The sequence below is a fragment of the Scyliorhinus torazame genome, chromosome 6 (assembly GCF_047496885.1).
Source record: "Scyliorhinus torazame isolate Kashiwa2021f chromosome 6, sScyTor2.1, whole genome shotgun sequence".
In the NCBI taxonomy this organism is placed as follows: domain Eukaryota; kingdom Metazoa; phylum Chordata; class Chondrichthyes; order Carcharhiniformes; family Scyliorhinidae; genus Scyliorhinus; species Scyliorhinus torazame.
Window position 1 is genome coordinate 245575737 of NC_092712.1, and position 20174 is coordinate 245595910.

General features: G+C 52.0%; 1 long non-coding RNA gene across 1 annotated transcript in view; it reads left to right on the forward strand.

Annotated features, from left to right (window-relative positions):
* LOC140425363 (uncharacterized) overlaps positions 1–19876 on the forward strand; it is a 184916-nt gene extending 165040 nt beyond the window's left edge. Inside the window, exon 6 of the long non-coding RNA XR_011947842.1 lies at positions 19591–19876. This is a non-coding gene — a long non-coding RNA (uncharacterized lncRNA). The remainder of the gene's footprint in view (positions 1–19590) is intronic.
* The last annotated feature ends 298 nt before the right edge of the window (positions 19877–20174 follow it).

Genomic DNA, 20174 nt, shown 5'->3' on the forward strand with positions numbered 1-20174 from the left:
TGGCTGGTCCGAAACCCCAAAGACCGCCACCTTCGGGCATGACTCCACCCTCACCCCCACCACTTTGGACATTGCCTTGAAGAAGGCTGTCCAGCACTCCACAAGTCTGGGGCAAGACCAGAAAATGTGGGCGTGGTTGTCCGGGCTTCCTTGGCACTGTTCACATCTATCCTCCACCTCTGGGAAGAACCTACTCATATGGGTTCTTGTTAATTGGGCTCTATATACCACTTTCAGTTGCGTCAGGCTGAGCCTTGCACACGTGGAGGTGGAGTTGACTCTATGCAGTGCTTCGCTCCAGAGTCCCCACCCTATTTCGATCCCAAGGTCCTCCTCCCATTTCATTCTTGTTATGTCCCGTACGGTGTTGCCCCCTTCTACCAGTCGGTCATACATGTCGCTACAGTTTCCTTTCTCTAGAATGCTTGCGTCCAGTAACTCTTCCAGTAATGTCTGTCGTGGCGGTTGTGGGTATGTCCTTGTCTCCTTTCGTATGAAGTTTTTGAGTTGCAGGTACGTTAGCTCGTTCCCTCTGGCTAGCTGGAGTTTCTCTGTCAGTTCATCCATTGTTGCGATCCTGCCGTCCGTGTATAAGTCCCTGACTGTCAGTGTCCCTCCGTCCTGTCCCCATCTTTTGAAGGTGACGTCAGTCAGCGCTGGTGTAAACCTATGGTTGTTGCAGATGGGAGCTTTGTCCCACATTTTGGTCAGGCCAAATTGCTGCCGTAGTTGGTTCCAGGACTGGAGGGTGGCTATCACCACTGGGCGTGATTTTTGGGTGGGGATGTTAGTGCCACCGTGGTGAGGGCCCGAAAGGAGGTCCCCCTGCAGGAGGCCTCCTCCGCGCGCACCCATTCGGCGGGAACTGAAGAACATAGATTGGGGGCGGATGTTTGAGGGCAAATCAACATCTGACATGTGGGAGGCTTTCAAGTGTCAGTTGAAAGGAATACAGGACAGGCATGTTCCTGTGAGGAAGAAAGATAAATACGGCAATTTTCGGGAACCTTGGATGACGAGTGATATTGTAGGCCTCGTCAAAAAGAAAAAGGAGGCATTTGTCAGGGCTAAAAGGCTGGGAACAGACGAAGCCTGTGTGGCATATAAGGAAAGTAGGAAGGAACTTAAGCAAGGAGTCAGGAGGGCTAGAAGGGGTCATGAAAAGTCATTGGCAAATAGGGTTAAGGAAAATCCCAAGGCTTTTTACACGTACATAAAAAGCAAGAGGGTAGCCAGGGAAAGGGTTGGCCCACTGAAGGATAGGCAAGGGAATCTATGTGTGGAGCCAGAGGAAATGGGCGAGGTACTAAATGAATACTTTGCATCAGTATTCACCAAAGAGAAGGAATTGGTAGATGTTGAGTCTGGAGAAGGGGGTGTAGATAGCCTGGGTCACATTGTGATCCAAAAAGACGAGGTGTTGGGTGTCTTAAAAAATATTAAGGTAGATAAGTCCCCAGGGCCGGATGGGATCTACCCCAGAATACTGAAGGAGGCTGGAGAGGAAATTGCTGAGGCCTTGACAGAAATCTTTGGATCCTCGCTGTCTTCAGGGGATGTCCCGGAGGACTGGAGAATAGCCAATGTTGTTCCTCTGTTTAAGAAGGGTGGCAGGGATAATCCCGGGAACTACAGGCCGGTGAGCCTTACTTCAGTGGTAGGGAAATTACTGGAGAGAATTCTTCGAGACAGGATCTACTCCCATTTGGAAGCAAATGGACGTATTAGTGAGAGGCAGCACGGTTTTGTGAAGGGGAGGTCGTGTCTCACTAACTTGATAGAGTTTTTCGAGGAGGTCACTAAGATGATTGATGCAGGTAGGGCAGTAGATGTTGTCTATATGGACTTCAGTAAGGCCTTCGACAAGGTCCCTCATGGTAGACTAGTACAAAAGGTGAAGTCACACGGGATCAGGGGTGAACTGGCAAGGTGGATACAGAACTGGCTAGGCCATAGAAGGCAGAGGGTAGCAATGGAGGGATGCTTTTCTAATTGGAGGGCTGTGACCAGTGGTGTTCCACAGGGATCAGTGCTGGGACCTTTGCTCTTTGTAGTATATATAAATGATTTGGAGGAAAATGTAACTGGTCTGATTAGTAAGTTTGCAGACGACACAAAGGTTGGTGGAATTGCGGATAGCGATGAGGACTGTCTGAGGATACATAGGATTTAGATTGTCTGGAGACTTGGGCGGAGAGATGGCAGATGGAGTTTAACCTGGACAAATGTGAGGTAATGCATTTTGGAAGGGCTAATGCAGGTAGGGAATATACAGTGAATGGTAGAACCCTCAAGAGTATTGAAAGTCAAAGAGATCTCGGAGTACAGGTCCACAGATCACTGAAAGGGGCTACACAGGTGGAGAAGGTAGTCAAGAAGGCATACGGCATGCTTGCCTTCATTGGCCGGGGCATTGAGTATAAGAATTGGCAAGTCATGTTGCAGCTGTATAGAACCTTAGTTAGGCCACACTTGGAGTATAGTGTTCAATTCTGGTCGCCACACTACCAGAAGGATGTGGAGGCTTTAGAGAGGGTGCAGAAGAGATTTACCAGAATGTTGCCTGGTATGGAGGGCATAAGCTATGAGGAGCGATTGAATAAACTCGGTTTGTTCTCACTGGAACGAAGGAGGTTGAGGGGCGACCTGATAGAGGTATACAAAATTATGAGGGGCATAGACAGAGTGGATAGTCAGAGGCTTTTCCCCAGGGTAGAGGGGTCAATTACTAGGGGGCATAGGTTTAAGGTGAGAGGGGCAAAGTTTAGAGTAGATGTACGAGGCAAGTTTTTTACGCAGAGGGTAGTGGGTGCCTGGAACTCACTACCGGAGGAGGTAGTGGAAGCAGGGACGATAGGGACATTTAAGGGGCATCTTGACAAATATATGAATAGGATGGGAATAGAAGGATACGGACCCAGGAAGTGTAGAAGATTGTAGTTTAGTCGGGCAGTATGGTCGGCACGGGCTTGGAGGGCCGAAGGGCCTGTTCCTGTGCTGTACATTTCTTTGTTCTTTGTTCTGGCTCCTTGATCCATCCCCTTATTCGCTCGGCCGTCACCACCCAGTGATAGAGTTGTAGGTTTGGGAGGGCGAGCCCCCCCCCCCTGGATTTTGTTTTTTGTAAGACCTTCTTTGGGATCCTAGCATTCCTCCCCCCCCCCCCCCCTTTTTTTTTTTTTTACTTCCTCTGTCAGACTGGCGAGGTTCCATTTGTGAATCCCTTTCCAGTCATGGGCTAATTGGATCCCCAGATAGTGGAATTTGTGTTGGGCTTGTTTAAACGGCAGTCCCGTTAGTGCTGCCCCACCTACTTGTGGGTGTACCAGGTAGATCTCGCTTTTGCTCATGTTGAGTTTGTAGCTCGAGAAGGCGCCAAATTATTTCAGGAGCGCGATGATTCCGTCCATGTTGCTTTGTGGGTCTGAAATGTAGAGGAGCATATCTGCATAGAGTGAGACTTTGTGCTCTCTGCCGTCCCTTTGGATCCCCCTCCAGCTTTTTGCTGCTCTGAGCGCAATTGCTAGTGGCTCAATTGCGAGAGCGAACAGCAGTCGGGACAGTGAGCATGCTTGTCTGGTGCCCCTGTGCAGCTGGAAGTATCGGGAGTTGGTGTTGTTGGTCCGTACGCTCACCATGGGAGCATTGTATAGGAGTTTTACCCAGGAGGTGAACCCTGTTCCAAGCCCGAACCGCCAGTACCTCGATGAGGTATTTCCATTCGACTCTGTCGGCGGCCTTTTCTGCGTCTAGAGAGACGATCACCTCTGGTGTTCTCTCCCCGGATGGGGTCATTATCACATTCAGCAGGCGCCTAATGTTCAAAGTAAGCTATCTACCTTTGACAAAGCCCACCTGGTCCTCTGCGACCACCTCTGGTACACAGTCTTCTAGCCTTTTGGCTCGAATCTTGGCCAGATTTTGGCATCTGCGTTCAGCAGTGAGATGGGTCTGTATGACCCACATTCCGTTGGGTCTTTATCTTTCTTGGGTATCAGCGAGACTGAGGCCTGTGCTTACGTGGGTGGCAGTGTGCCCTTAGCCAGCGAGTCTGTGAACATCTCCCGCAGGTGCGGGGCCAGTGCTGCCACAAATTTTTTGTACAAGTCCGCCGGGAACCCATCTGGTCCCGACGCCTTTCCCGCCTGCAGTGAGCTAATGCTGTCCATGATCTCTCCCAGTGCTAGTGGTGCTTCCAGGCCCCGTTTTCTGCCCTCCCCCACGACTGGTATGTCCAGTCCATCAAGGAACCATTTCATCCTGGCCTCCCCCATTGGGGGCTGTGAGGTGTACAGCCCGTGGTAAAAGGCCCTAAAGGCTTTGTTGATCTTTTCTGGTTCTGTTTCTAATGTGCCTCTACTATCCCTGACTTGTGCAATTTCTTTGTGTGGTAAACCACGTTATTGTATTACATGCATTGTACTGTATCATACATGCCTGGGCTTGTCCAGGCTGGCTCCGCCTGTGGCTCCTCCCTCGGGCTTCTGTATAAAAGTGGCAAGTCTCCGCCTCCGGAACCAGTTCCGGTCCAGAGGCAGGAGGCTTGCTGTTTAGTGTATTCAAGCCTCAGTTACGTTTATCAACTCGTCGTGTAATATTGAGGGTGTACTAATTCAATACCCTAAACTTCTAAAGATGGACTCTTCACTCAAGATGAACTCCTCACTCAAGCCTGATCGTTTGGAACTGGACCCACAAGCAGTCGACGCGACCGATACATTTGAACACTGGCTAAGCTGCTTCGAGGCAATGAAGACTTCACAGACCTCCAGAAGAAGCAGGTCCTACACGCACGGGTGAACTCAAGAGTCTTTGACCTCATCAGGGACGCCCCCTCGTATGTGGAGGCAATAACGCTGCTAAAAATCCGTCAACCAGGTATATGCGAGGCAACTCCTCGCCACGAGACGGCAACGCCCGGGGGAATCGCTCGCAGATTTCCTGCATGCCTTGCGCATCGTCTGTCGGAACTGTGACTGCCGGGCGATATTGGCTACCCAGCACGCGGAGCTGCTGATCAGGGACGCCTATGTCGCGGGCATGCACTCTAACTATATCCGCCAGCGACTATTAGAAGGGGGGACACTCGGCCTCCCAGAGAAAGTACAACTCTCCAACTCACTGGAGGTGGCCTCCCAGAACATGGGGGCCTACACCTCCGACCGCGCGGCACCCTCGTGAGCCTCGTGGGCTCAGCCCTCAACCGACGCGGGTGTGACGCAAGCCTGTGCCGCGCAGTGGCCCGCCAACGCCGGAGGCCCGAAGTGCTACTTCTGTGGCCAGAATAATCACCCCCGACTGCATTGCCCGGCACGGAACTCAACCTGTAACGGCTGTGGGAAGAAGGGCCACTTCGCGAAAGCCTGCCAGGCTCGACCCCCCCCCAAAAAATCTTCTAGGCCCATCAGCGCTGCCTGCTGCCTGTTGGGGCCACCCCCAGCTGCCGCGCCACCCGCCACGTGCGACTCATGGGGGCCGCCACCTTGGGACCGCCCCGCTGCCTCCCGGGAGCCCTGCTCACCCGACCGCACGCTGGCCGCCGCTACCTCTGACCAGCCCACCGACCGCCTTCCGACAATCGCCTCCGTCACACTCGACCTGTCCCGGCCTCAGCACCTCGCAAAGTCCACGATGACCGTCAATGGGCAAGAGACGGCGTGCCTTTTCGACTCCGGGAGCACAGACAGCTTCATACACCCAGACACGGTAAGGCGCTGCCCCCTCCCCATCCTACCCGCGACCCAGAAAATCTACCTGGCCTCCGGATCCCACACAGTAGAAATCCAGGGGTACTGTGTCGCGACCCTCACTGTGCAATCCGTAGAGTACACCAACTTTAGGCTCTACATCCTACCCCATCTCTGCGCTGCCCTATTACTGGGGCTTGACATCCAGTGCCATCTCCAGAGCCTTACCCTAAAGTTCAACGGACCCTACCCCGCCTCACCATCTGTAGCCTCGCGACCCTTAAGGTCGCCCCACCCTCCCAATTCGCAAACCTCACGCCCGTTGCTACCAGAAGCAGACGCTACAGTGCCCAGGACAGGGCCTTCATCAGGTCGGAGGTCCAGCGACTCCTGCGAGAGGGGATCATTGAGGCGTACCCCCCTCCCCCGCACATCTGACATAGTCAATCAGATTGCGCAGTATCGAGTCTTCTCTACAGTCGACTTGAAGTCTGTGTACCACCAGCTATCTATCTGCCCGGAGGACCGCCAATACACTGCCCTCGAGGCAGATGGCCGCCTCTACCCCTTCCTCAGGGTCCCCTTCGGCGTCACCAATGTGGTCTCGGTCTTCCAAAGGGAAATGATCCAAATGGTCGACCAGTACGGGCTGCGGGCCACTTTCCCGTACCTAGACAACGTCACCATCTGTGGCCGTGACCAGCAGGACCATGACGAAAACCTCCGGCGCTTCCTCCACACCGCAAAACTCTGAACCTAACTTATAATAGAGAGAAATGCTTCTTTCGCACAACCCGCCTGGCCATCCGTGGAACACGGTGTCCTTGGGCCCGACCCCGACCGTATGCGCCCACTCTTGGAACACCCCCTCCCGCACTGCCCCAAGACCCTGAAGAGGTGCATGGGGTTCTTCTCTTACTATGCCCAGTGGGTCCCCAACTATGCGGACATGGCCCATCCACTAATCAATTCCGCCACCTTTCCTCTGACGGCTCAGGCCCGACTGGCTTTCAATTGCATCAAAGCAGACATTGCCAAAGCCGCGATGCACGCTGTGGACTAATCCATCCCATTCCAAGTGGAGAGCGATGCATCGGACTTTGCTCTGGCCGCTACACTCAACCAGGCAGGCAGGCCTGTGGCTTTCTTCTCCCGTACCCTCCATGCCTCCGAAATTCGACACTCCTCCATCGAAAAGGAGGCCCAGGCCATCGTGGAAGCTGTGAGACATTGGAGGCATTACCTGGCTGGCAGGCGCTTCACTCTCCTCACTGACCAATGGTCGGTTGCCTTCATGTTCAATAACACACAGCGGGACAAGATTAAGAACAACAAGATCGCGCTCTCCACCTCCAACTACGATATCTTGTATCATCCTGGGAAACTCAATGAGCCCCCACATGCCCTCTCCCACGGTACATGTGCTAGCGCACGAGTAGACTGACTCCGGACCCTCCACAATGACCTCTGTCACCCGGGGGTCACCCGCATTTTCCACTTTATCAAGGCTCGCGACCTGCCCTACTCCATCGAGGAGGTCAGGTCCGTGACCAGGGACTGCCAGGTCTGCGCGGAGTGCAAACCGCACTTCTATGAGCCAGACAGAGCACACCTGGTAAAGGCCTCCTGCCCTTTCGAGCGCCTCAGCATGGCCTTCAAAGGGCCCCTCCGCTCCACTGACCATAACGTGTACTTCCTCAACATCGTTGATGAGTACTTCAGATTCCTCTTCACCATCCCCTGCTGTGACATGACCTCTGCCACCATCATCAAGGCCCTACACGGCCTTTTCACCCTGTTCGGGTTCCCTGCCTACATCCACAGTGATCGGGGCTCCTCCTTTACGAGCGACGAGTTGCGTCAGTTCCTGCTCAGCAAAGGCATCGCCTCCAACAGGACGACCAGCTATAACCCCCGGGGAAACTAACAGGTGGAGCGGGAGAACGCAATGCTCTGGAAGGCCGTCCTTCTGGCCCTGCAGTCGAAAAGCCTCCCAGTCTCCCGCTGGCAGGAGGTCCTCCCCGATGCGCTTCACTCCATCCTGTCGCTCCATTGTACAGCTACTAACGAGACTCATGAACATATGTTTGCCTTCCCCACGAAGTCCACCTCCAGGGTCTCGCTTCCGTCCTGACTTCCATCCTGGCTGACAGTCCCATGGCCCGTCCTTCTCCGGCAGCATGCGAGCAGCCATAAAACCGACTCCCTCGTCGAGAAGGTCCTGCTGCTCCATGCAAACCACCAATATGCCTACGTGGCTGTGGTGAATGTATTACTGCTACCATTCACCATTGTATTACATTACATTACATTGTATTATGTTGGTGCCCTTGTGGGCTCCGCCTATGGCTCTACCCCCTCGGGGGAGGTATATAGATCTGCATCCTGTAGGCGGCACTCGGTATAGAGCAGTCGCAGGTAGGCACAGTTCTAGCTGATTAAATCCACTGTTCACTTCAACTCTCCGTCTCGTGTGAATTGATGGTCGCATCAATTTAATCAGCTACAATATCGCGATGGAAGCAGCCCTCAAACCTGATCGACTGGAACTCGACTCTCAGGCAGCAGAAGCCAAAGGAATTTTTTCACACTGGCTCCGCTGTTTTGAGGCCTACCTCGCCGCCTCATCCTCGCCCGCCGTCACCAAGGGACAGAAACTGAGTCTCCTCCACGCCCGGGTGAGCCACAGAATCTCAATGCAGATCGAGGAAGTGACCACGTACGCAGATGTGGTCGCGATCCTGAAAAGACAGTACGTGAGGCCGGTGAATGAAGTGTTCGCGCGCCATCTCCTCACCACTCGTCAACACCCTGGGGAATTGCTGGAGGAATACCAACGCGACCTGAAGGTACTCGCTCGAAACTTCAATTATAAGGACGTCACGGCCTCGGAGCATATGGAACTTGCCATCCGGGACACCTTTGTGGCTGGAGTCCGGTCCAACTATGTCAGACAGCGCTTGCTTGAAAAGGGCGCCCTCGACCTAGAAGAGATGGTAAAACTATCCACCTCCTTAGAAGTAGCGTTTCAGAGCCTCAATGCTTTCCCCTCCGACCACGCGATCCCCTCGTGGACACCCGACCAGAGGGTGCCTCAGGCCTGCGCCGCGCCCAACCCGGGGGGCTGCCCTGCTATTTCTGCGGCCAGAACCAGCACATCAAGCAGGTTGCACGGCTCGGAAGGCGACCTGTAGCGACTGCGGCACGAAAGGACACTTTGCCAAAGTCTGCCTGGCCTGTTCCAAATCTTCTAAATCACAGGCCCGACTTTCAGACTCACAGGCCCGCAGATCCCGCAGCGTGGCGGCGTGCCTGCTGGTACCGCCCCCTTCGGACGCGTCATCAGCCTCGTGCTGTCTGTGGGGGGCAGCCATCTTTAACCCTACCCAACACGTACGACTCATGGGGGCCGCCATCTTCAACGCCGCCCAACACGTGCGACCGACATCTTGGCCGCCATCTCCAAAGCTGCCCGACACGTGTGACCGACGGGGGTAGCTATCTTGGGACCACCCCATCACCTCCGACCACGCCAGCTACCCGCAGCTCAGCGCTGTCACCCTCGACCAGTCACGACTCAAGCATCTCAGGAACGCGATGATGACCGTCTGGGTCAATGGGCATGAAACGCCCTGCCTGTTTGACTCTGAGAGGACCGAGAGATTTGTCCATCCAGACAAGGTAAGGCGCTGTTCTCTCCAAATTTCCACCCCATTCCAAACAATCTCCCTCAATTCTGGTTCACACTTGGTGCAGATTCGGGGGTACTGTGTCGCGAACCTCGCGATACAGGGCGCCAAGCACACCAATTTCAAACTATATGCCCTCCCCGACCTCTGGCTCCTCTCCTGTTAGGACTGGACTTCCAGTGCAACCTCAGGAGGCTGACCCTGAAGTTCGGTGGGCCCCACCTCCTCTCACCATATGTAGCCTCGCGACTCTTAAGGTCGCTCCTACCCCGCTCTTCGCGAACATCACCGCCGACTGTAAACCCGTTGCCACCAGGAGCAGGCGGTACAGTGCCCAGGACAGGACTTTTATCAAGTCAGAGGTCCAACGGCTCTTGAGGGAGGGGGTTATCGAAGCCAGTAATAGCCCCTGGAGAGCCCAAGTGGTGGTCGTCAGGACCGGGGAAAAGAACCGGATGGTTGTAGACTACAGCCAAACCATGAACCGGTACACCAAATTCGATGCATACCCCTTTCCCCGGATAGCGGACATGATGAATCAGATTGCACACTACCGGGTGTTCTCCACAGTAGATCTGAAGTCCGCATACCACCAGCTCCCAATCCGCCCGGAAGATCGCCACTACATGGCCTTTGAGGCAGACGGCCGCCTCTTCCACTTCCTCCGGGTCCCCTTCGGCGTCACCAACGGGGTCTCGGTCTTCCAAAGAATGGTGGACTGAATGGTGGACCAGTATGGGCTGCGGGCAACATTTCCGTACTTGGACAACGTCACCATCTGCAGCCATGATCAGCAGGACCACGACGCCAACCTTCAGAAGTTTCTCCAAACCGCCCAAGCCCTCAATCTCACCTATAACAAGGAGAAATACATTACATTGTATTATGTTGGTGCCCTTGTGGCCTCCGCATATGGCTCCGCCCCCTCGGGGGAGGTATATAGATCTGCAGCCTGTAGGTGGCACTCAGTACAGAACAGTCGCAGGCAGGCACAGTTCTAGCTGAATAAATCCACTGTTCACTTCAACTATCCGTCTCGTGTGAATTGATGGTCGCATCAGTGGCACGCCAGAACGGGTGGCAAGACACGGTCTCCCTTCGGGATTTGGCTCCTGCAGGGTCCCCGGAGACCACCACCACTACCCCCCATCCTACACCGTCTTCCCCCACCCCTGCCCACCTCCCTCATGAACTGACACCCGCAGGCCCGCCGGCGACAAGCACCACCACCTCCGCCCGTACACCGCCCCCCCCCTTTGCCGACTCAACATCTGGGTGAAGAGGCAGATGACAACACGCTCCCGGACGCGCAGGTCTCGTCGCCGGCGCCCACATCACAGCCGGGACTGAGGCAATCACAGCGGAAGGTCAAGGCACCTGACAGACTTTACCTTTAAGACCACTTCACCCCCCCCACCGGACTCTTTTTTTAAACAGGGGGTGAATGTGGTAACCCACGTTATTGTGTTATATGCATTGTACTGTAACATACATGCCTGGGCTTGTCCAGGCTGGCTAAGTCTGCTTTCTCAGCTGGTGTGCCAGCAGGCAGCTGGCTTTGTCTCCGTGTTCGTATAGGGTACCATGTGTCTGGCGGAGTTGATGGAGAGCAGATCAAAGTTCCTTTGTAACTCTTTCCCCTCCGCCAGGAGCTCTACGGTCGGGGCCTCAGAGTATTTACGGTCTACCTCCAATATGGAGTCGACCAGCTGCTGCCTAGCCACCCTTTCCTCCCTATCTCTTTGCGCTTTGAAAGCGATGATTTCCCCTCTTAGCACGGCTTTTAGCGCTTCCCAGAACGTGGAGGGTGAGACCTCCCCGTCCTGGTTGTTCTCCTTGTACTCTGCTATGGCCCGCAATATCTTTTCGTTGAAGGCCTTGTCAGCTAGTATGGTAACGTCCAACCTCCATGTGGGGCATTGGGCCCTGCCCGTCTCCAGCCTCATGTCCATGTAGTGTGGAGCGTGGTCTGATATCACAATTGCGGAGTATTCCACTTTGTCTATCCCCGGAAGCACCGTTTTCCCCACCACAAAGAAGTCAATTCAGGTGTATATGTTGTGTACTGGGGAGAAGAAGGAAAACACCTTCTTCCCTGGGTGGGTGAGCCTCCAGGGGTCCACCGCTCCCATCTGTTCCATAAAGTGACCGAGTTCTCTTGCCATGCTTGAGGTTTTCCCCGTTTTGGGGTTTGATCTGTCTGTCGTTGGATCCTGTACACAGTTGAAGTCTCCCCCCCCACCCCATGATTAGCTGGTGCGTCACTATGTCAGGGATTTCTGCCATGGTCTTCTTGATGAAGCTCGTTTCGTCCTAGATGGGCGCGTACACGTTAACTAGTACTACCGGTGCCCCATCCAGGGAGGGCCCCGCTGACCATGACGTACTGCCCCCCTGGGTCCGTAACCGTCTTTGTCGCCCTAAACATCATCCTCTTGCTGATCAATATCGCCACCCCCCTGGCCCTCGTCCACTAACAGGAATGGTAGGTCTGTCCCACCCAGCCCTTTCTTACCCGCACAGTCGATCCTGCTCTCTCAGGTGCGTCTCTTGGAGGAAGATTATGTCTATCTTCATGTTTCTTAGGTGGGTAAGGACTCCTTCTGCACTGTAAACTCTATGATAATCCCTCCTTTGTCCCTCTTTCCCCTGTTCCTATCCCCGTTTGCTCTCCCGCCTCTGTTAAGTGGTTTCCCCCCCCCCCGCTGCCTGGCACCTTCCCCCCTGTTGGGGGTGCGCTGCGGCCCTGCTTTGTTGCATGACCCCGGTGCTAGCATTCTTGCTGGTGCAGTGACCCCCCTCTCGGGAGTTACTGTCTCGCTTCTCCCTTGCCCAGCCTCTGCGTTTTTCTGCCCGCTCTTCCCCCATCCTATCCTGCGCTCCCCTCACTTGCTCTCCCTTCTCCGGTGCACTAGTTCCCTCGTGCTGGGGCCTGGTCTCCCACCTGTGGCAGTCCCTCGGGTAGTGGTTTACTTTTTGTTCAGGGTGCACGCGCCATGGTGGGGGTGGGGGCGGGGGGGCCTGTCGTTGCCTCACCCCTCCCCACTCCTCCGTCGGCGTGTTGTTGCCCCTCGCCAGGGGCCCCGTATTTCTACCCTCGCTGTTGGTTTTCCAGCCCGTGTTCCTCTATAAACTTGTTTGTTTTGGCGGGGACTGTGAAGAAATACTCTCTTCCTTGGTATGTGACCCAGAGTTTCGCTGGGTGCAGCATACCAAAACACACATTGTTCTTGTGAAGAGCTGCTTTCGCTCTATTGAATTTGGCCGGTCTCCTGGCGAGGTCTGCCCCAATGTCCTCGTAAACTCTAATGAGGTGTCCTTCCCATTTGCAAGTTCTGTTTTGCCTGGCCCAGTGCAGGATTGTCTCCTTGTCTTGGTACCGGTACAGTTTAGCTATAACTGCCCTCGGGTGGTCCCCTGCCCTGGGCTTCGGGCGCAGCGACCGGCATGCTCTGTCCATTTCTGGTGGGTTGGGGAAAGTTTCCCTCCCCATTAAGTTGCCCAGCATCTCGGCCATGTAGGCCATGGGGTTTCAACCCTCGATCCCCTCTGGTAGGTCCACTATCCTGACATTTTGTCTTCTTGAGTGATTTTCCTGATCGTCCACCCTGCCATTCAGTCTCCCCTGCGTTGTGCTCAGTCTCGCCACCTCTTTCTCTAGGGCCGTGATCCTGTCGCTCATGTCAGTCGCGGCTTTTTACAGCTCCTTAATGGTCGCCCCTTGGGTTTCCAGTTTCTCCTCTTGGGCTTCCAGTTTCTTCTCTGCTCTGTCCAAGGCGAGCTGCACCTCCGCCAGGGCCTTGGCCATTGCTGCCTGTACTGCGGCCTCTATGTCTGCTCTGGTCCCTGCCTTGTTTTCCTGCTGATGTTCCCTCAGCACCTCGGCAAAGGCTGCCTTGCAGTTCCAGTTCCACTCTGGCCTGGGGGGGAAATACTCCTGTCTGACCAGTTCTTTTTATTGCGGCAAGGCTCCTGTTCCCCAGCTTCGTGTGCCGATTAGCTCGTCTGAACGGGCTCGCGTATTGCCCAGTTTGCTTTTGGTGCCCTTTCTCCCTCTGCTTTGGCTCCCTTCTGGCAATTTTCCCCCCCCTTTTCTTTTCGTCCCCCCCCCCTTCTAAAAAGACCCTTTACAGGTAAGTGTTTTTTTTTTTCAAAAAGTGGAAAAAAACAACGAAATTTTCTCTCCCTTTAAAAGTTTTCTTTTCAAAGTTTTTTTTTTTTGGAAACAGGGGAAGTTCTTCTTTTCTTTTTCTCCTCCTCACTCACCCAGGGTCCAGAGAGGGAGAGAGAGAGGCTTCTGGTCGGGCCGGGAGTCCCCCTTTGTTCCGCCGCCTGTCTCGTGGTGGTTTCCGCCAGGGGGAGGAGGGTGTGTGTTTGCAGGTCGTTCCTGCTGGCTCGGTCCCCGCTTCTCCTTGGCCGCCCACGTTCTGCTGTGTGGGAGAGGGGGGGTGGCTCGGTCGGGCCGGCTCAGTGGCTCGGTCGGGCCGGCTCGCAGTGGCTCAGTCCCCGCTTCGTGCCGCCTCTCCCCAGCCGTCCATGTTCTGCTGTGCGGGGGTGGGGGGTGGCTCAGTCGGGTCGGCTCGTGGGCCCGCGCTCTGATGCGCTTGCTCCGTGCTCTGATGCGCTTGCTCCGTGCTCTGATGCGCTAGCTCCGTGCTCCGATGCGCTAGCTCCGCGCTCCGATGCGCTAGCTCCGTGCTCCAATGCACTAGCTCCGCACTCCGATGCGCTAGCTCCGCACTCCGATGCGCTCGCTCCGATGCGCTAGCTCCATGCTCCGATGCGCGAGCTCCGTTCGGGGGGGGGGGGCGCGGCTCTCCCCGGCCGCTTCCAAGTCTCCGGCTCCTTTCGCACACCTTTCCCTCCTTTCCTCCCACGGGGCACAGCTTACCGGTCCGGTCCCTCGCGGCCTCTTCTCTTTTTTTCCCCCTCTGCTCGTACCTCCGGGTGAGCGTTGCATGGGTCCTTTCTTTTCTTGTCTCCTCTCTGTTTTTAAAAAAAAAACAGGATTAAGAAGAGGGAAAAAACCCCGGACAAAACAAGCAAAAAGGACAGAAAGAAGAAAAGCAAGAGAAAAAAAACCCTGAGAACCTAGTTCTTTAGCGGGAGCTGCCCCGTGCACGTCTTCCCCCTACAGAGCCCTCTGAATGCTGTTCCGGGCCATTTTTCGACTGGCGGTGATTTCATTCAGAGACATCCTTGACCGTGGCACCAGGGAGACCATCCTAGAGTGTTTCACGTCTACAGAAGAGCCTATCTATGCCCCTTACTATAGCCTCCCCTATAACTATTGCTCTCCTGTACTTTGCCCACCCCTGCTGAGCAACAGAGCCAGTTGTGATGCTGTTGTGACTGGCTGCTGTTTTTTTCGCCTGATGGGCTATCCCCCTCAACAGTATCCAAAATGGTATACCTGTTAGAGAGGGGACAGCCACAGGGGATTCCTGCACTGACTGCCTGCCATTTCTCGCGGTTACCCATCTTATCTGCCTGCACCTTGGGTGTGACCACATCTCTAAAAAATTCCTATCTATGACGCTTTCCCCCACTGCATCCAACTAAGTGCATCCAAATGCTGCTCCAACTGAACCACACGGTCTGTAAGGAACTGCCATTGGTTACACTTGCTGCAGACGTAGTTGACCCAAACGCTAGAAGCGCCATGGATCTGCCACATCTCACGGCACAGACACGATGGGCCAATCATTAATTTTTTTACCAATTCACTAAACATTTACCATATGTAGCACGGGAGCACAGTGGTTACAGCACCAGGATCCCAGGTTTGATTCCCAGCTTGGGTCACTGTCTATGCGGAGTCTGTGCATTCTCCCTGTGTATGCATGGGTTTCCTCTGGGTGCTCCGGTTTCCTCCCACAGTGCAAAGATGTGCAGGTTAGGTGGATTGGCCATGCTAAATTGCCCTTTGTGTCCAAAAAGGTTAGATTGGGTTATGGGGATAGGGTGGAGGTGTGGGGCTTAAGTGGGGTGCTCTTTCCAGGGGCTGATGCAGACTCAATGGGCTGAATGGCCTCCTTCTGCACTGTAAATTCTAATGTTCTAACTTTGTACCGATGGTTTCATCCGAGTGGTCTCTCATCATGCCATATTATCGGTTGGTAGTTCTGCTGAATAGTTATTCTAATTATTATAAGACCATGAGACATAGGAGCAGAAGTGGGCCATTCAGCCCATAACACCTGCTCCACTGTTCAATGAAATCATGGCTGATCTGATATAATCCTCAACTCCACTTTCCCATCTTATTCTCATTGTGATGAATGTAGGAATTTCAGATATGTTGTAGTAAATGTATTTGGTGCAGTAAGGGTTAAAACTCTGAGTTAATGTGTGTATGACTGTAAGACAGCTGGACTTTTTGGGAGCCGAAGGTGCAATTAAAGCATTGTAAAAGCTTGGGCTAAAAATCCTGGCTTGCAAGACAGATGGACTTTTTGGGAGCCAAAGGTGCAATTAAATCATTGTGAAAGCTTGGGATAATGGATTTTTGTTTGGACGAAGAGGGTTGCCTGGGGAGTAGATAGTTGGAGACATTGTTTCAGCTTGGTAAGATGATGTAACTGATGGGAGGAGCTAGACTACCAGGCATTTTGCAGAAAAACAGGCAGTGCAGTTGATTCCTGGAAGTCAAACCATGAAGACAGTTTCTGAAGACTTCAGTTAGAGATCCTTAATTTTTCTGACAGGATTCAGATCTATCTCTTAAAACAGTGTCAAAGAACATCTCTTAAACAAGTATTCCTCGATCTGCTAGTCGTATTTAAAAGTGGATGTTGACCTGAGATGGGTTGGTTTAAGTGGAAATAGAGATAGCAATTAAGGATTATTGTGTCACTGCATTGAGTAGAGTTGTTTAAAGGGTATGTGTAAGCTATTTCCTTGTGTGATGTTAAAGATATTTTAACACTGTGTTAGTAATAAAGTTTGTTTTAATATATCATGTCCATATTTTGCGTGAAATCACTCCTGTATTCCTTTCTCACAGTCTTAGAATATTAAAGATAAAGTATTGGATCCTGTCCAGTATCCTAGCCACTGTTGGGGTCTGGTCTGGGATCATAATACCATAACCCTTGATTCCCTTACTGATTAAAAATCTGTCTATCTCAGCCTTGAACATACTTACGACCCAGCCTTTACAGCTTTCTGTGGTAAAGGGAGTCCGTATACCACCCTATTCATGTATGTGCCTAGATGCCCCTTAAATGCTGCTATCGTATCTGCTCCCACCACTTCCCCAGGCAGCACGTTCCATATATTTACCACCCTCAGTGTAAAACAAATTTGCCTCACACATCTGTTCTAAACTTTTCCCCATGCACTTTAAACCTATGTTCCCTAGTACTTCACTCTACTACCCTAAGAAAGAACATCTGACTATCTGCTCTGTCCATGCAACTCAACCTTGTAGACCTTTATCAGGTTGCCTCTGAACCTCCGTCGTTCCAGTGAGAACAGACCGAGTTTACCTAACCTCTCCTCATCGCTAATGTCCTCCATACCAGGCAACATCCTAGTAAACCGTTTCTGTACCCTCTCCAAAGCATTCACATTCTTCTGGTAGCGTGGCGACCAGAATTGTACACAATATTCCAAATGAGGCCTAACTAAGGTCCTGTACAGCTGCAACATGACTTGACCAGCAAGATGAGGGAGGTGGGGCTGGTGAAGATGACGGACGTGTGCTGGTCAAGGTGAGGGATTTGTATTTGGAGAGAGGGTTGGCCAGTCTGGAGGAGCTAAGGGAGCGGGTAGAGCTGCCGAGCGGGAGTGAGTTCAGGTATCTGCAGGTTAGGGACTTTGCGCAAAAGGTCTGGAGGGGGTTCCCTAGGATGCCGGGATACACCCTGCTGGAGTGACTGCTGCTTCCGGATGTGGAAGGGGAGAGAAGAATTGGGGATATATACAAATGGCTGGGGGAGCAGAGAGGTGAGAGGGTGATGAAGATCAAGGAGAAATAGGAAGTGGAGTTTGGAGGGGAGATCAATTGGGGAGCATGGAGTGAGGCACTGCGTAGGGTAAACAGGACCTCCTCTTGTGCAAGGATGAGCTTGATACAGTTTAAAGTGGTGCACAGGGTGCATGTGACTCAGGCGAGAATGAGTGGGTTCTTTCAGGGGGTAGCAGATAAGTGTGAGGTGTGGGCAGGGACCAGCGAATCACACACACATGGTTTGGTGTTGCAAAAAATTGGAAAAATTCTGGGCGGGAGTGTTCGTGGTCTTAGCTAGGATAGTGGAGGAGGAGGTGGACCAGGACCCTTTGGTTGTGATATTTGGGGTTTCAGAGAAGCCGGAGATCATGGAGAGCACGAAGTCCAATGTCTTGGTCTACGCCTGTCTGATTGCACGTCGGCGCATTTTGCTGGAGTGGCGGTCGGCATCGCCACCGAGGGTAGCTTCTTGGTTGGGTGACCTGTACGACTTCCTGCGATTAGAGAAGATAAAGTATGAGTTAAGGGGCTGTTCAGGGGAGTTTTGGCAAAGGTGGGGGATGTTTGTGACCGTGTTTGAGGGGCTGTTCATCGCAGGGGGGGGGGGGGGTGAAAAAGGGTGAAAATCTGTACAGACTGTTTGGTTGATTGTAGGGAAGGATGTTTCCCGGGGTGTTTATTCGATGCAACCAGTTTTGATACATGTTTGTAATAAAATGCATTTTTTTAAAAATGACTTGACAATTTTTATATTCAGCGCCCCAACTGATGAAGGCCAGCATGCTCCTTGACCACCTTATGTGTTGCCACTTTCAGTGATCGGTGGATATGCACACCCAGATCTCTCTGCCAGTCAGTACTCTCAAGAGTTCTACCATTTATTGTGTCATTCCTACATGCATTTAAAAGTGCATTACCTTGCATTTGTTCGGATGAACTCCATCTGCCATTTCTCCGCCCAAGACTCCAATTAGTTTATATCTTGCTGTATCCTCTGACAATCCTCTTCACTATCCGCAACTCCACCATTTTTGTATCATCTGCGAACTTACTAATCAGGCCAGCTACATTTTCTTCAAATCATTTATACACACCGCAAACAACAAAGGCCCTGGAACTTATCCCTGTGGATCGCCGCTAGCCACAGCCTTCCATTCAGAAAAGCACCCTTCTTCTGCCACCCTCTGTCTTCTGTGCCGGAACCAGTTCTGTATCCAATTGCCAGCTCTCCTCTGATCCCATGTGACTTCACCTTTTGTACCAGTCTATCATGAGCTACCTTGTCAAAGGCTTTACTGAAGTCCATGTATACAACATCTACTGCCTTTCTCTCCTCGATCATCTTTGTCACTTCCTCGAAAAACTCGATAAAATTAGTGAGGCATGACCTCCCCGTTAATAAACCATGCTGTCCATCACTCATAAGTCCATTTCTTTTTAAATGTGAGTAAATCCTATCTCTAAGAATCTTTTCCAATAATTTCCCTACCACTGACGTAAGGCTCACCGGCCTATAATTTCCTGGATTATCCCTGCTGCCCTTCTTAAACAATGGAACAACATTATCCCTGTAACCCAGGAAACTCACCCAACCTTTTTTATTGGACACAAAGGGCAATTTGGCATGAGCACTCCACCTGACCTGCGCATCTTTGGACTGTGTGAGGAAACCCTCGCAGACACAGAGGAACATGCAGACTCTGCACAGACAGTGACCCAAGCCGGGAATCGAACCCGGGTCCCTGGAGCTGTGAAGCAACAGTGCTAACCACTGTGCTAACGTGTGGGCAAGCATGTGAAAAGGCTCCAGGAATACACAAACACCTTGCGTTTATGTGGGGCCTTGAGTGAGGAGAGAGAGAGAGGTAGCAAGGCTTAAGAGGTTTAAAAAGGAAATTGAAAATCTTAGAGCCTAGGCAACTGAAAGCATGGCCACTGACCTTGCTGGGCAATGGAAATCAAGGGTGCATTCGAGACCAGAATTGGAGAACAGTGGGAATTTAGAAAAGATGTTGGGATGAAGCGATAGGAAAGAGGATGACCATGGGAGAATTTTAACACAAGAATGCGAATTAGCTTGCTAGATTCTTTGTACAGAATTCAGTAAGTTTCCTTTCAGACTTTATAATATTCTCCAAATTGTAAACCCTAGGATCTGAAATGTTACTATGTTCATGGTAGAGATTTTCAATGTGTCATAGAATTTGGTTACATAATTTCTATATACTGTTTAACACAAGTGTTTTATTTTAATTTCTAGAGTGCATCATGAATAAAGTGGAGGGCAAGCTTGAGCAGATGATACCATGAAGAAAAGCTCACAGGTCCTCTATCACCAACTATCGAGTAAGAATTATGTACATTATTGACTTTGCATGAAGCACAGGAATTGTTTGCAATGTAGATGACTTATATACCAAATCAAAATTTTGGTTATTAGATGTAGAAACAAGTTAACAGGATAAAAAGAAATTGAAAAAGAATTTGCTTTTAAAAAAAAGCAAGAAGGTAAGAGCCCATGGGATTCAGGACAATTTGGCAAATTAAATCCAAAAGTGGCTCAATAACGGGAGGCAGAGGGTGATGGTTGAAGGTTGGTTTTGTGACTAGAAGCTTGTGCCCAATAATGTCTTGCATGGAATGGTGCTGGGTCCCTTTCTGTTTGTGGTGTACATTAATGATCTAGACTTGAATGTAGGGGCTATGATCAATAGGTTTGCAGATAACATGAAAATTGGTGATGTAGTAAATAGTGAGGAGGAAAGCCTTAGATTACAGGGCAATATAGTCGAGCTGGTCAGAGAGGCAAAACAGTGGTAAATGGAAGTTAGTGTGAGGTATTGC